The sequence below is a fragment of the Arvicanthis niloticus genome, chromosome 10 (assembly GCF_011762505.2).
Source record: "Arvicanthis niloticus isolate mArvNil1 chromosome 10, mArvNil1.pat.X, whole genome shotgun sequence".
NCBI lineage: Eukaryota > Metazoa > Chordata > Mammalia > Rodentia > Muridae > Arvicanthis > Arvicanthis niloticus.
Genome location: NC_047667.1, coordinates 19416885 through 19431136, shown reverse-complemented (window position 1 = coordinate 19431136; position 14252 = coordinate 19416885).

Here is a 14252-nt window from a genome sequence, read left to right as displayed (position 1 = left end):
CACCCTGTCTTGAACATAAGAGGTGCTCTATTGCCTGGTACTCAGTATAAACTAATGCCAGGAAAAGAACTGACTATTCAACAAAGCAAGTGAAACAGGGTACTTTCAGATATGAACAATGTCAGGTGAAATTTAAAATCCCAAGAGAAAGACGCCTTCTGTTAGAGGCAGACTTGACGGTGAGAATTTTCACACATTGACTTAGAGGGTATTTTGAGAAGCATCAGGGGAGAATGAGGAACTAGACTAGAGAAGGAAAAAAGCCAATCACAGATGCATATCAAGCCAGTTACAATGTGGGCAACTGGGACCTAATTCTGTTGAGAACTCTGAATATTAATTGCGGACATGCTCAGAGTTATCTCCTAAGGAGAAAGAATCCTGACCATTTATTTTTGCTTCATTTTTCATTGTCTGAAGACTAGACAGAGCTCTAACCCGATTCTCTTCTAAGCCTACAGAAAGCATTAAAGGGAGACACAGATGCTTGTCCTGGGATTCCTCAGTGCTGAACTCAAATGTGGGCACTAAGAATTGTGGGTGGAAATGAACTATATCTGTTATAAGCTGTTAACTGAAATTGTCCCAGATAAAATAGGACATGTGATCTTCATGCTAATGGGTTCATTATTAGGAATTCATGCTTGTCCATCTCTACCAGAGCTGAGTGTGAATCTACAGAGTTGAAAGCAACCATTTTAGGAGGAGGAGTAAACCCTCTTCCATTATTAGAATTCTACCAAGATCTCTGTATCTCGGTCATACAATTCCAAGTCTCTATGACAGCTCACTGGATCGCTCTGCTCCTCCATTCAATTACATTTCCCCCATCTGCACTTGATTGTGAAAACTCTCTAATTATCAAGCACACATTTAATTAAGCACCTTTTTAGTCACTTAGCATGAAGTTGTGAAAATTGCAAGAGTGAAAGTCAGTCATATGAGACGAATAGCAAAAAGCATAATAGATCCACCTGTTCAAAATTGGTGGAATTAAATGACTGTCTAGAGCATTAAATATTCTTTGGAGCATCTTCTACTTTATTGTTTTTGCAAAATGGCTTTGGAGTCATCATTAATGCTCTCAGTAATTAATGAACACCAGATGGAAGATGGAACAGACAGGCCACATCCATCAGGAAGTGTTTTCTCAGAGTTAAATGAGGCCGAACTCAGAAAGTTTTCACTTTCCTCTCGTCTTAGTTTATTGAAGGCCCAAAGTTCCAATTTTATGGACTGGATGGGGGACTGAATGCATACCTTAACTTCATCAATATCCAGTACAAGACACAATTTCTTCCTTCCATCTGTCTCTGTTGCAAAATGCTACATCCTTAACATCCTTATCCTCAAATATCATCAAGTAATATTAATTTTACCCACTAGCTAGAAAAAATAATTTTGATAGTCTATAAAATAGATGGGAGAAAAAAGACAACTGCCTATATTACTCCCTGTGGATGAATTACTAAAATGAATGCCAGCCATTCCCTGTGAATCTATGCCTGGGAGGACAGGTATGTATTCACAGCTGAAGCATGCGGTTGATATTAGCGCTTCTAAGTAAGAATAGCAACAGATGTTCTGAGCTTCTTTAGGGCTAAGAGGGACCGAAAAGAACCAAGGACACAACCAAGGGTACCTCAGCGGGCAGATGTTTCCAAGACAAGATGATGTGAACAGAGGCAGCAAGTCAAGATGCAGAGATGGTGTCCTGGGAGGTCTGAATGAAAGAGTTCCCGTTACTTAGACTTTTCTGGTTTTGTATCTCAAGTGATGGAATAATGAAAGAGAAGAGAACAAACTCCTAAACTGTAATAGTGTGTATTTTGCTGATGGTAGTTTTGAAGAATTTGAGTGGAAGGTATGTGTTAAAGCACACTGTCCTAAGGAGAAAAGAACATACAATATGTCCACATAACTCCATTATTTTCATAGGTCCTGAGCTTGTGTCTTACCTGAGTTGCTCACACCTCACAAATGGGAGCTGTGATGTTACGACCTACATGATTTGTGCTCCCCTCAAACTACACATGGTAAAATCCTAGTCATGAAGACAAGGCTATTAAGAAGTGATGCCCCTGAGATGTAGTTATGTTATGAGGGCAGGGACATCACAAATAATATGATTCAGGGGCATCACAAATATGATTAGTTCTCTTATCCCAAGTCCCTAGAGAGTACCCTGTCTCCCACACCATGGATGACACACTGAGAATATGGCTACCATTTGTGAATCAAGAGGCAGACCTGTATCAAGCACAGGTCATGGAATCTACCATCATTTTGATCTTGGTCTTCACAGCCTCCAGAAGTGTGAGAGATGAATATTACTGTTTAAGTATCTAATCCTGGTGCTTTGTTACAGCTTCCTACGGGAAATATGATTTGTGATATGGAAAAAAAAGACATTTCTACTCTCTGTACATGAAGATCCATGGAACATCTCTTTAGTTTCCCATATTCATTGAAATCTGGCATGCTATCATGAAGCCTTGCTGACTTCATTTCTGTTTCTGATTACCTTGATTCATTTATCTATCTTCATAACACCGACCATAAAGGGTCAAGTCAAAGTTAATCACTGCAGGAAATTTCTGTTAGGCTTTGTGAATGTTACTTTTGTCACTCATAATCTACCCTCACCTTATGACTGAAATATGGTGTAACCTAAATTGCTTGCCATGAGTTCCTATGGTCAGTTGCATCTTCAGCCTGACACTGGCTTACTGTGGTCATCATTGAGTATTATCATCATTTGGGGTTTAGCCAAAGCATTGAACATAGAGTAACAAAGATTTGTGGAGTCAGGGAGCAGGTACAGAGGCGCTGCTTTATATGTAATATTTAAAGATGAAGCAGGTGAGAACCAAGAATAAGAAAAACAATGTTCTAGTCCCTTTTGAATTATGTACAGTATAAAACTTAATGCTTTTTCTGTTATGCAAGGTCACCTCCAAGACCTACTGTGGAATGAGACACATTGTAGTCCCAAAGATTCTTAGAGGTATTCCCTCATTAAAAGGACTAGACATCTCATTTTGTGTCGTGTTCAACCCTGGCAAACTGGAGTTTTCTCAATAAGTCAGGCCTGAGTGGATGGCTCTGGTCCTCCAAACCATTGTCTCTGCTGCTTCTTTTTGGGTCTCTCTAATAATCATCAAAGGAAGTTAATGCTATTGACAAAGAATCATTCTGACTGTGAAGCTGTCTTTCTGTCTCCTCCAGCAGTTACAACATGTATAAACTCAGGGCCAAGTGGCAGGGGCAGCAGCTCTGGCTATCACTTGAAACTTCAAAACCTGCCTGTTCTTTCAGCTGTAGATCACTCACTACCTTCCCAGCAGCCTGTGAACTTTCTCTCAAAGAAAAAGAACAAATACACAGCAGGAGAAGAAAGAGACAGGATGGGAAAAAGCACAAAGCAAAAGAAAGCACAGAGAAAGAAGTCTCATCCCTAACAGTGCTCATCTTGCTGGGCTCCACTCCTAATCTCACCCACAGGAAGGATTTGAAGGCTTCCAGGATGCACACACAGGTACGAACACTGAGAGTACAGACACCTGATTCCTGAAGTCGCACAGCAGAGGTTAGTCCCAAGGTGTCTTACAGGGACAGAGCACAATGAGAATAAAACAGAGGCCACTTTTGAAAGGAAATATGCCAGTGACATTTGTGTGCTCTGTGAAGTTTATAATCACTGTAAGTTCTTCAGCCAAGAACCAAGCAGCAGAGCCTTAATCTTAAGGGAAGAGAGTTGTCTCAGCAATCACTTTTAGGTTTAGAAACTTGAAGGGCAGCTAATTATTTTTTTTTCTTCTTCGCTCCTTTCTGTTACCCAGGCAGTTAGCTGTGCCTCCTTCAAATGTACTCTCACATTTTATCCCCTCTACAAATAGATTTATAATTAGGTGTCACCAATGTGCCAATTTATAAAAGCCAATTCACATAGGAGATGAAATACCAGATTTTGTGTTTTGGGTATCTCAGGAAAAAAAAAATGACATGTTACACGGCAACTAAAGAGAATTCAAGAAGTTTATGCTTATGCAGTTTTGAAGATTACTCCCTGAGGTGGTTTGAATAAGAATGAACCTTATGGGCTCATACATTTGAATGCTTGGTCTTCAGGGAATGGCATTACTTGAGAACTGTGAGTTGATACTTGTTGGAGGAAGTGTATCACTGAGAATGGGCTTTGATGGTTCAAAATCCCAAGCCAAGCCCAGTGACCTTTTCTCTTCCTGCTGCCTGTGGGTCAAGATAGAACTCTCAGGTGTTTCTCTAGAACCATGTTTGTTTGCCTACTGCCATGCTTCCTGCCTTGATGATAACGGTCTAGACTTCTGAAACTATAAGCTAGCCCCAATAAATTTTTTCTTTGATAAGAGTTGCCATGGTCATGGTGTCTTTTCATGACAACTGAACAGTGACAAGGACACTTCCTTTATGTAGCTACCATTTTCTTATTGTGATGAATAAAAATAATTGTTGAAATGAAAGCCACTAAATCTATGTTCTTACATGCTGGTAATTATAAAGCAGTTTGGTATTGAAGTAATATATATATATATATATATATATATATATATATATATATATATTATATACATTGTGATGGTTTGTATATGCTTGGGCCAGGGAGTAGCACTATTAGCATATTAACAACTATGACCTTGTTGGAGTAGGTGTGTCACTGTGGGAATGGGTTTAATATCCTCAACCTAGCTAGCTCAACAAGTTAGTCTTCTGCTAGTAGCCTTCAGATGAAGATATAGAACTCTCAGCTCTGCCAGCATCATGGTGGCCATGCTGTCATGCTCCCACCTTGATGATAACAGACTGAACATCTGAACCTGTAAGCCAGCCCCAATTAAATGTCGTTCTTTATAAGACTTGCCTTGGTCATGGTGTCTGTTCACAGTAGTAAGACCCTAAGGAAGACATATATGTATATATGTATGCATTTTATAAGTGTATAAAATTTTAGAAACAGAAAGTATTTTAAGGGTTTTATAAATTCACTGATAACTTAATAATTAGAAATGTATTTTACTTTTGTGGGATGGTCATTTCCACAATATTAATTCTACCAATCAATGAACATGTGATCCAATCCCAATAGATATGTCTAGATCATAGCTCCTGCACCTATGACTCAGGGAATATCTTAGAAGTGGGCATAGAAAGATTGCAATACCAGGAATTCTACTGTGAAATGGTCTTGCCTAGAAATGACTAAAGAAACAAGACTGGAACAATGGCAATATCAATGAACATGCTTATGTAGAAGGGGTACATTTTTGAGTTGTTCTCCCAGGAATGGATCTCCATATTGTTTGTCTAATGAAAAGTTGTCACGCAAGCAACAACAAACCTCAGCACATTGTAGTTATATATAGTTGTGTGTGCACATACATACATATTTACAAATATGTGTATATATACATATATATATGTAAATATATACATATATATGTAACAATGATAAAGAAAAAGAGGATTTCCAATTGAGAGTTGAGATATTAAAGGGGGTTAATGGAGGATGTTGGGAGGGGCTGGAGGGAGAGAGCAAAGAGAGAAGTAGTATGATTCTATTTTAATTAAAATACATTTTGAAAAAGAAATATATATATTTTTTTGTTTTTTGGTTTTTCGAGACAGGGTTTCTCTGTGTAGTCCTGGCTGTCCTGGAACTCACTCTGTAGACCAGGCTGGCCTCGAACTCAGAAATCTGCCTGCCTCTGCCTCCCAAGTGCTGGGATTAAAGGTGTGTGCTACCACTGCCGGGCAAGAAATGTATTTCAAACATTTATTCGAAGGAATAACTAGTTCATTTATAAATAAGTAAAAAAAAAAAAAAAAAAAAAAAAAAAAAAAGAAAAAATGGCACCCACAATTCTGGAAAACAAGTACTATTCATGCTCTCAAGGTTATATACCTTTGAGGACTAACACAGTACAGCGGGTTTTCATTCACTTCCTTTGTTTATTGCTTTGTTTTTCCTTTTTTGTAGCTTCCTTATGATGATCATAGATATTATTTCTATTAGAATATGGAAACTACTCAGCATACTTAATTCTGTTGAATGAAACTTCAGATTCATTTATTGTGTTGATCACACACTCTTTAGATCACTGATGAGCAGGTCACATGCTCACTTGGCTTGCTCCATTTTGATGATGTACGGTCCTGATATTCCTATTGTTACTCATATTTTAAAGACCTAGCAATAACACTTGTCCATTTTCTAATATTATCATGCATCATCTAAAAGGAGAGCTGTGTGTATGTGTGTGCAAATGTTTCTACTGACTTCAAGACAGTTCAGTATAGTTTATACTTTATGTTCTAAGTCTTACATGCATTTATAGCCACTATAACTTGATTTGCAATTCAGGGCCAGGATCAGGGTCAACAGAGTGGAGCTTTAGGGCACAAAATTTAAAAGGCATTTGCTCTCAGCCCTGACACTAGTTTGCATGGCCTTCAGAGCAAGCACTCTTGAACTTTCTCAAATGAGCAGCTTTATTTACAGATTCAGTGACAAATTGGGCTCTGTGCTCTTTCTCTGCGAATGACATTCCACTCTATCTTGAACTGAGTGCCAAAGGGTCATCTACCTTGACCCAGCCTCTTTTCTTACCATGAATTGGTATTTTAGTAATCAAACTAGATCTATGTGTGCCTTATTAAGTATGTGCTAAGAAAAAGAATAGATTAAAAACACCAGAAAAATGAACAGATTAGAACTTCTTAGAAGCTAGAAAGTGAGTTTAATAATGATGGAAGATGTGGAAGAGACTGGGATGGGATGGGATAATGGGAAGTAATTTGGATTGGGACAATGTTTCAGGGTTGTGGACAGTCTTATAAACTTGTTTCCAGGAGATTCTGGTCCAACTATTATTTAAAGTATGGGCAGAGGGAGCTGTGGGTAACAGCATGCTCTGACTTCAGGTGATAGAAGAGAACAGAAAACTTGTTGTTTTGAAGATCTGACAACCATCTTTCTAGTGGTCCTCAGCCTTCCTGATGCTGCAACCCTTTAATCCAGTTCCTCATGTGGTAGTGTTCACCAACTATAAAGTTATTTCGATGCTACTTCATAGCTGTAATCTCATCACTGTTATGAATTGTAATTTAAATATCTGTTTTTTTCTGATGTTCTCTGAAAGGGTTGTTTGACACCCCCCCCCCACCACCACCACCAAAGGGGTTGTGACTCACAGGTTGAGAACCACTGTTGAAGAGACTAGCGTATGAAAATCCCATGGCCTGGTTCAGCTATTCCTGTGGCTTGTTGTTTTTTGAACCTTGTTTCATGTAGCTTGTTAAATGCTGAGCACTGTTCAACTCTAATTTTCATATCAACCCATTTTACAAAGTAGAAATATAGTGACCAAAGTGACAGCTAATGACCATGAAGCTACTGATTGTTGTGTATTCCAACTTCATCTAACTGCAGTGTAAATCCTATTTGTCTTAGTTAGAGTTTCATTGTTGTGAAGAGACACCATGACCAAGGCAACTTTTATAAAGGACAACAGTTCATTGGAGCTGGCTTACAGTTTCAGAGATTCAGTCAATTATCATCATGGTGGGAAGCATGGCAGTGTCCAGGCAGACATGGTGCTGGAGAAGGAGCTGAGTATTCTACATCTTGATGTGAAGGCAGCCAGGAGAGGACTGACATCCTCAGGCAGCTAGAAAGATGTTTTCTTCTGCAGTGGGTAGAGCCTGAGAAAAGGAGGAAACCTTCAAAGCCCATCCACACAGTGACACACTTCCTCCAACAAGGCCCTCCTTCCTAATAGTACCACTCCTTATGGGCCAAGCATATTCAAACCACCATACTATCTTTTGTTACATGATTGTAAATTCTAAAAAGAAATGGTTATTGCAATTATAAAGGCTTGAATGAAGCTGCAACCAATCAGAATTGTGATGCACATGGAGGTACATGGTAGTGAAGCATTTTACCCTAACACCAAACTGCTGGCCTCTCATTGTTGGGTATAGTTGGATATAGTTTTATGTTTCTTAGTGGAAACAAAATATACTCCACTATATAAATACTTGAACACAAAATCTCAATATGAAAATTATAGAACAGCCTGCTTCTCCATATCTTATAAAGTCAGCATAAGCTTGCAAATTATCTTAAAATTATCTTACCTACAAAATTTTAGGAGAGAATATAGTCTGATCCAACTATTAATCAAGACAATTAAAGCTTCTCAAATCTGGACATTACTGTTTTATTTATCAGTAAGTCCACATTTGTTTTCTATGTAGTTGGGAAAAAATCCCTATTATATATGTATCTAAAGGAGGTTAAAAAATTCAGCAATAATTTTTATTAAAACTTTGTCAGGCCTCATAGTTTTAAGAAATTTGGTTGTTATCTTGTTTTGTTTTTACCTTGCTTCTTACCTGGAGGTGAACTTAAATACCTCTGTCAAGTTAAAAATGTATAATAATAAATTCTTTAAGTTCATACAATAAATTTTTATATTTGTCCCTCCTTTCTTCCCTTAACTTCTCCAAGATCCACCTCTACCACTCTACATCCTCCAAACTTTGAGTCTTCTTTTTAAAATAACCCACAAAGTCCAATTTATGATCTCCATATACTCATGAGTGAGGGGCCATACACTGGAGAGAGCATTGTTGAGCTATTAGGGATCCCACCATTAAAGCAAACTGACTCTTCCTCTTCCAGAAGCAACCAACTGTCAATCACGCTTCAATTAGGAATTGGGGCTGCAGCCTCTACCTATTTGTTACACATATTACTCTCTACATTTTTTCAGAGATTTTTCTGGTTATAAATGACAAAAACCCAACTCAAAATGACTTAAGCAAGAACTTGGTTTCTAAAACAAGGTCATGTGGCCAGAAACACAAAGTGATCTGGCCATAAGCAAATCATGGACTCAAGCAATGTCACTCGTATAGAGCTTTACCCTCCATCCTCGAGGCCTTCACACGCCACTCTCTCCCTTCTTTGGTGTCCTCATTCCATGTACAATGTAGGTGACAACATCTCTCCATATGAATGTCATCAGTCAGAAGTGGAAAGTGAACCCACCTGTCAGCCTTGCTTCACAGACTAAGGATTAAAATTAGCCTGGGTACTGTGGTCACATGACCATCTTTGAACAAGAAACAACAACAAGAAGAGATTGCTAATAGGTCAAGTCTGTATTTGTTGTTCTTATCATACAGTTAGAAGACATTCTGTTTGGATGGCCTTATCTGGCATTAATAGGAGTGGAGCCCCTTGGCCCTGTGCAAGCTGGATGCCCCAGGGTAGGGAATGCTAGAGTGCTGAGGTGGGAATGGGTGGGCAGGTGGGGGAGCACTCTCATAGAGGCAGGGGGAGGGGTAGGGAGTAAGGGGGTTGTGGAGGGTAAACTGGGAAGGGGGTAACATTTGAAATGTAAATAAATAAAATAACCAATTTAAAAACAAAGACACCCTGTTTAACCATACAGGCTTAAGTGGTAAGGGCTGGCTTCCCTTAGACAAGTCAGATTATCTGAGAGTGGAAAAGTGGGATGTGTGTGCATTTGCTAGAGAAAATTCAGGACATCTGTTTAAGTTTGCATTTCTTATTCACAAGGAACATTTTTACTATAAGTATGCCCCAAATGCTATATAACACTCAATGTAAATATGCCCTGAGAAACATTTAAGGCAATAGTAAAATGGGTCATTGTTGATTAGAAATACAAACTTAACTGTTTGCCCTCTATATTTATTGGCAAAGCCTAGAAACTCTAAATTGGCAAAGACACATCTATTACAGAGTTCCTTGCATTTTCCCCCTAAGAATGCTAGAGAAAATTCATAGTACAACCCAAAGATACAAATTATATATATATATATATATATATATATATATATATATATATATATATATATATATTGATTTTCAATATAGGGTTTTTCTGTGTAGTTCTGGCTGTCCTGGAATTCACTCTGTATAGACCAGGCTGGCCTCGAACTCAGAAATCCGCCTGCCTCTGCCTCCCAAGTGCTGGGATTAAAGGCGTGTGCCACCACTGCCCGGCAATATTTTATATTTTAACAAGTCTGAAGCCCTGGCTATCCCTATACAACCCCATTCTATCCTTCTTATTCCAAGTCTTTGAAGTTCAAGGTCTTCTGTGAAGATTTGCAACTGAGAATCCAGGGCTCAGTTTATACTCCCTAGTGCTCAGTACTAATACAAGTGACTTCCAAAGTCAGCACTCTTTGCATCAGCAAACACTGTTCCAAGAACATAAACAGTTAATACTCTCCAAAATATATGTTTTCTTGCACAGTTCTTTTCGGGTTATCTGACTCCTGAGAAGAGCATAGGGACTGAGGACATGACATAGAATTTCATGCCCATCCTAAAAAGAAACTTAAAAGAACATGAAAATGGGATTTAGTGGAGCTGCATAGTTCCTAGTGGCAAGAAAAGACAGACTTCAGATTCAGTGGAAGAACAGATAATTTACAACCTAGAACATCGCACTGAGGACGTTATACAAAGCTTTTGCTTCCTTGGCCGTGTGTGTGTGTGTGTGTGTGTGTGTGTGTGTGTATGGTGTATGTGTGTAGGAATGTGTAGAGGTCAGAAGACAATTCTAAGTAATCAATTCTTGCCTTCTGTCTTATTGTCTTATTTTTATGGCTGAATCTTTCTTGTTCTGCTGTTTCTTTACTGTGAACCCCAGACTAGCTGGTCCAATAACTTCTGGTCGATTCTTCTGACTCTACCTCCATCTTACCATACGAGAGTTGGGAATACAAATGTGTGATGCCCACATCTGGCTTTTTATGAGGGTAACAGGAGTCTGAATTCAGGGTTCCAAGCTTGAACAACAAGTGCTTTTACCCACTGTGACGTCTCCCTAATATTGTATGGTGATTTTAAATAATGCAACTGACTCCAGTTTCCTGATGCAATCAATTCATAATGTTTTAATCCCCTTACAAAGATCAATCAGTGTATTTTGGTAAATGGTATGGTTATTTTTTAACTATAAATATTCTCACTGTGAATATAAACTCATCTCAAAATGCAGGTAGTTATGTAGAAGGGCAATGTCACAGGCTATTTTCTTAACATGACTATCAGGTCATGTGTGGATATGCTGGTCTAGAGAAATAAAATCAAGTGTTTGGTCAGTTCATAAAAAATGGTGAGACTCCACAATAAAATCAATAATTTGATTTTTTGCTTAGCCTACCCATGTTTCTAGAATGATTCAGCACTATCAAGTTGATATAAGAAGGATGAAATAAAATTGTAATTAACCTCTATTCTCTTCTCTTTGGCAAACGGGAAACCCCATTCCCATCATGTACTCGGTTGTCGAGTCTACAAACCCAGATGAACTGATTGAGAAACCAATGAACTACAGCTAGGATAAGGTTATAATTAAAGAAGCCACCCAACTGAGGGCGCTACCTCTGTTTCACTTCATAACTGGTGTTTCCTACATGGTGCTGATATTAGAATACCAACTCCAAATGTCAGACATGGGAAATTATACAGGGAAAGGACATTTCATTCCTTAGGTAAAAAATTGTACACGCTGTTGCTGCTTTGAGTATTTGAAGTAAATGCTGGCAGTGTGGGCAAAGGAAGGAACACTGCCATGGGACTTGAACACAGGGTTTATTATATGATGGATGTTGGTAAAGTTCTTTCATTGAAGGCCATTTATTGCAGTGTTCAGCCCCCCACCCCCTTGAACTTTAGAGTCCATATAACTCAGGAAATGAGGAATCATTTTCTTAGAGGAACAGGGTGCTTTTTGTCTAGTAACATTTCTATTTTCCTCATTAAATAGTATTCATTATCTATCACCTAAGTTCTATCTGCCGATAAGAGTATCAAAGGCAAGGGACTTTGCTGCATGAAGCTTAAGTAGATGTGCTTGTCTGTCATTGACTATGCTCTAAAACCTATGCTAATATGAGTTTTAATCTCCAACACACTCTTCAAGGGCTATCACTTTTACTCCTCCCAGGCAAGATGAAAGCTACATAAGCTTTAGTATCTTTCCAAACGTTATAGCAGCCAGCAGAGGCAGCAACATTTAACTACAGAGTCAGATCAGGCCTCTGATTGTAGCTATTGTCAAAATTTACCCCAAACTTAGATATAGGCGTCATTGCCTATTCATGAATGGAGCAGCTTTCTTTCAGCAAGAGAGAATGAGGAGGACCACGAGACAAGAGACAAACAGTTGGGACAAGGACACAGAACAGTAGGAAAGGATTGACTAGCTAACACCAAGTCACTTCAGGTCTTTGTAGCTCTTTGAGAAGATCTTAGCTTGTGAGTATTTCTTTAATGGGATGGAATGCATACACTTTTTTTGGGCTGAACCAAGTGTTATAGTTTTGGGGAAGGAGGTGAGAATCTCCAGGGTGGGTAAAGGTCATTGGCTGATGGGTTAAGGTGCTGAGATGCCTCATTAGCATGGGGAGGCATCCCAGGAATCTTAGGTGTAATAGCATGGGTCCAGGATCTCCTAGAGAAGTGGGAGCCCTGTTGACAAAGGGAGTGTGTCCGTTTTGCACAGAGCTGTCCAGTAGCATCAGATTTCAACCTTAGCAGCGGGGTGATAGTAAACAGAGCGCTGTGGGTCAAAGAATATTAAGGCATTCTCTGGGACATCTAGCCTTCATAGAGAGACTGCTAGGTTTTAAGATCCAGGTTCAAACTCCGTTTTTAACAATTATTAGCTTTGTGATCATGAGTAGTAGCCATTTTTTTTAAACCTTTCCACCTCTGGGTCCTCCTTGATCTGGAGAGACTGTCTTCCCTGGGCTAGCCGGTTCCTAGAAACAGTAAAGGACTCTTCTAAGTGTGTCTTTATTGAGCATAACAGTCAGTTCAGAACCATGTTCCACTTTCTGTCAAGCTGGTAGACTCAGACAAGTATTACTCTACTTCACCCCAGCCCTAGGTTCCAAATACTGACAACTACACCCTTCAGAGCACACTGAAGGATGGCAATACTAAAGCCACTTGCTTCCAGTCCTACCTTGCCATTCCATCTTATATAAGATGCAAACAAGCTTTGGTTGTCTCTTGTCAGCCCTGACATCCAGCTACATGTGCTTCTGTGTGGTCGGTCATTAATCTTCTTTTAGGAAATGTAACAAGTGTTTTGTTCATGAAAGCTCTTTAATTGTCTGGTTCAATTATAGTTGAAGATGTTAAAACATTTAAAAACACTTGAAGTATTTATGTCATCTCCCTGGACTTTAATAGATTTTTTTTTTGGTAGAGTTAAAGACATTGATAGTTACCTTCATCATCTTATTGATGAGAAGTTTCTGTGCGGGGGGTATGTACGGATGGCAGAGCACAGCACCAAACACGTGGCAAGAACTAAGTAATTGTTAGCACTGTCCACATTGCCTTTAACAAGGTCGTTATTGTCAGTGGCAGTGTGCTTCTGAGAAAGTGGACATACTTAGTGTGGCCTCTTCATCTGCACCCGGCAGGGAGCAGCACGCATAGACGTTTGCTGAGTTTTTAAGTAACTTAAGTCATTTATTCTCAGAAAGCATCACAACTAAGATTGGATCTACCTACACCAACTTAGCTGTATGATTAGAGAGCTATAAACCATCTGATCTTTCGAAGAGCCACTGAGAAAAATAGAGTTGTTTAGTGTGCTTATTTTTTTTTTTAAGTAAGTACATACACGGACATATTAGAAAGTCATACCTGTGAAGGCTAGAAGTTGACAAGAAAATTCTGTGTGTGCTTTTCTCAATCCTATACACTTTTGAGTTTGAAGTTTTGAATGTATCCTTTGAGGAGGAAAAAAAATCATACATTCTTTTAAAAATGAAATAAATAATGAATGTGCTTCCTCCAACTCTGATGTCTGCAGGGGACAGACAGCTGCTGTGCTAAGTGGGAAGAATGTGCGCCTTTAGGAGCAGCCTTGCACTAATATGGCTCCGTACTAAATTTTTAATTCTAATTGTGGGTTCCAGAGGCAAAGTCTAGCATGAAGTTCTGTTGAGTGGAGCAGAGCCACTCTCGGGAAGACTTTGGACTTGAGTGGCAATTAGGGAGTAATGAGATGCACCGAGCATCTGTCCCATATGCACGAGCCTTGATGTGCCTCCAGCAGGGCTGCCTCACCCATAATGGGGAGACATTGCCCAGCGTGCCAAACAGAGAACACCCGTGTTGACAGCAGATACCTTGGAGTCTGGCA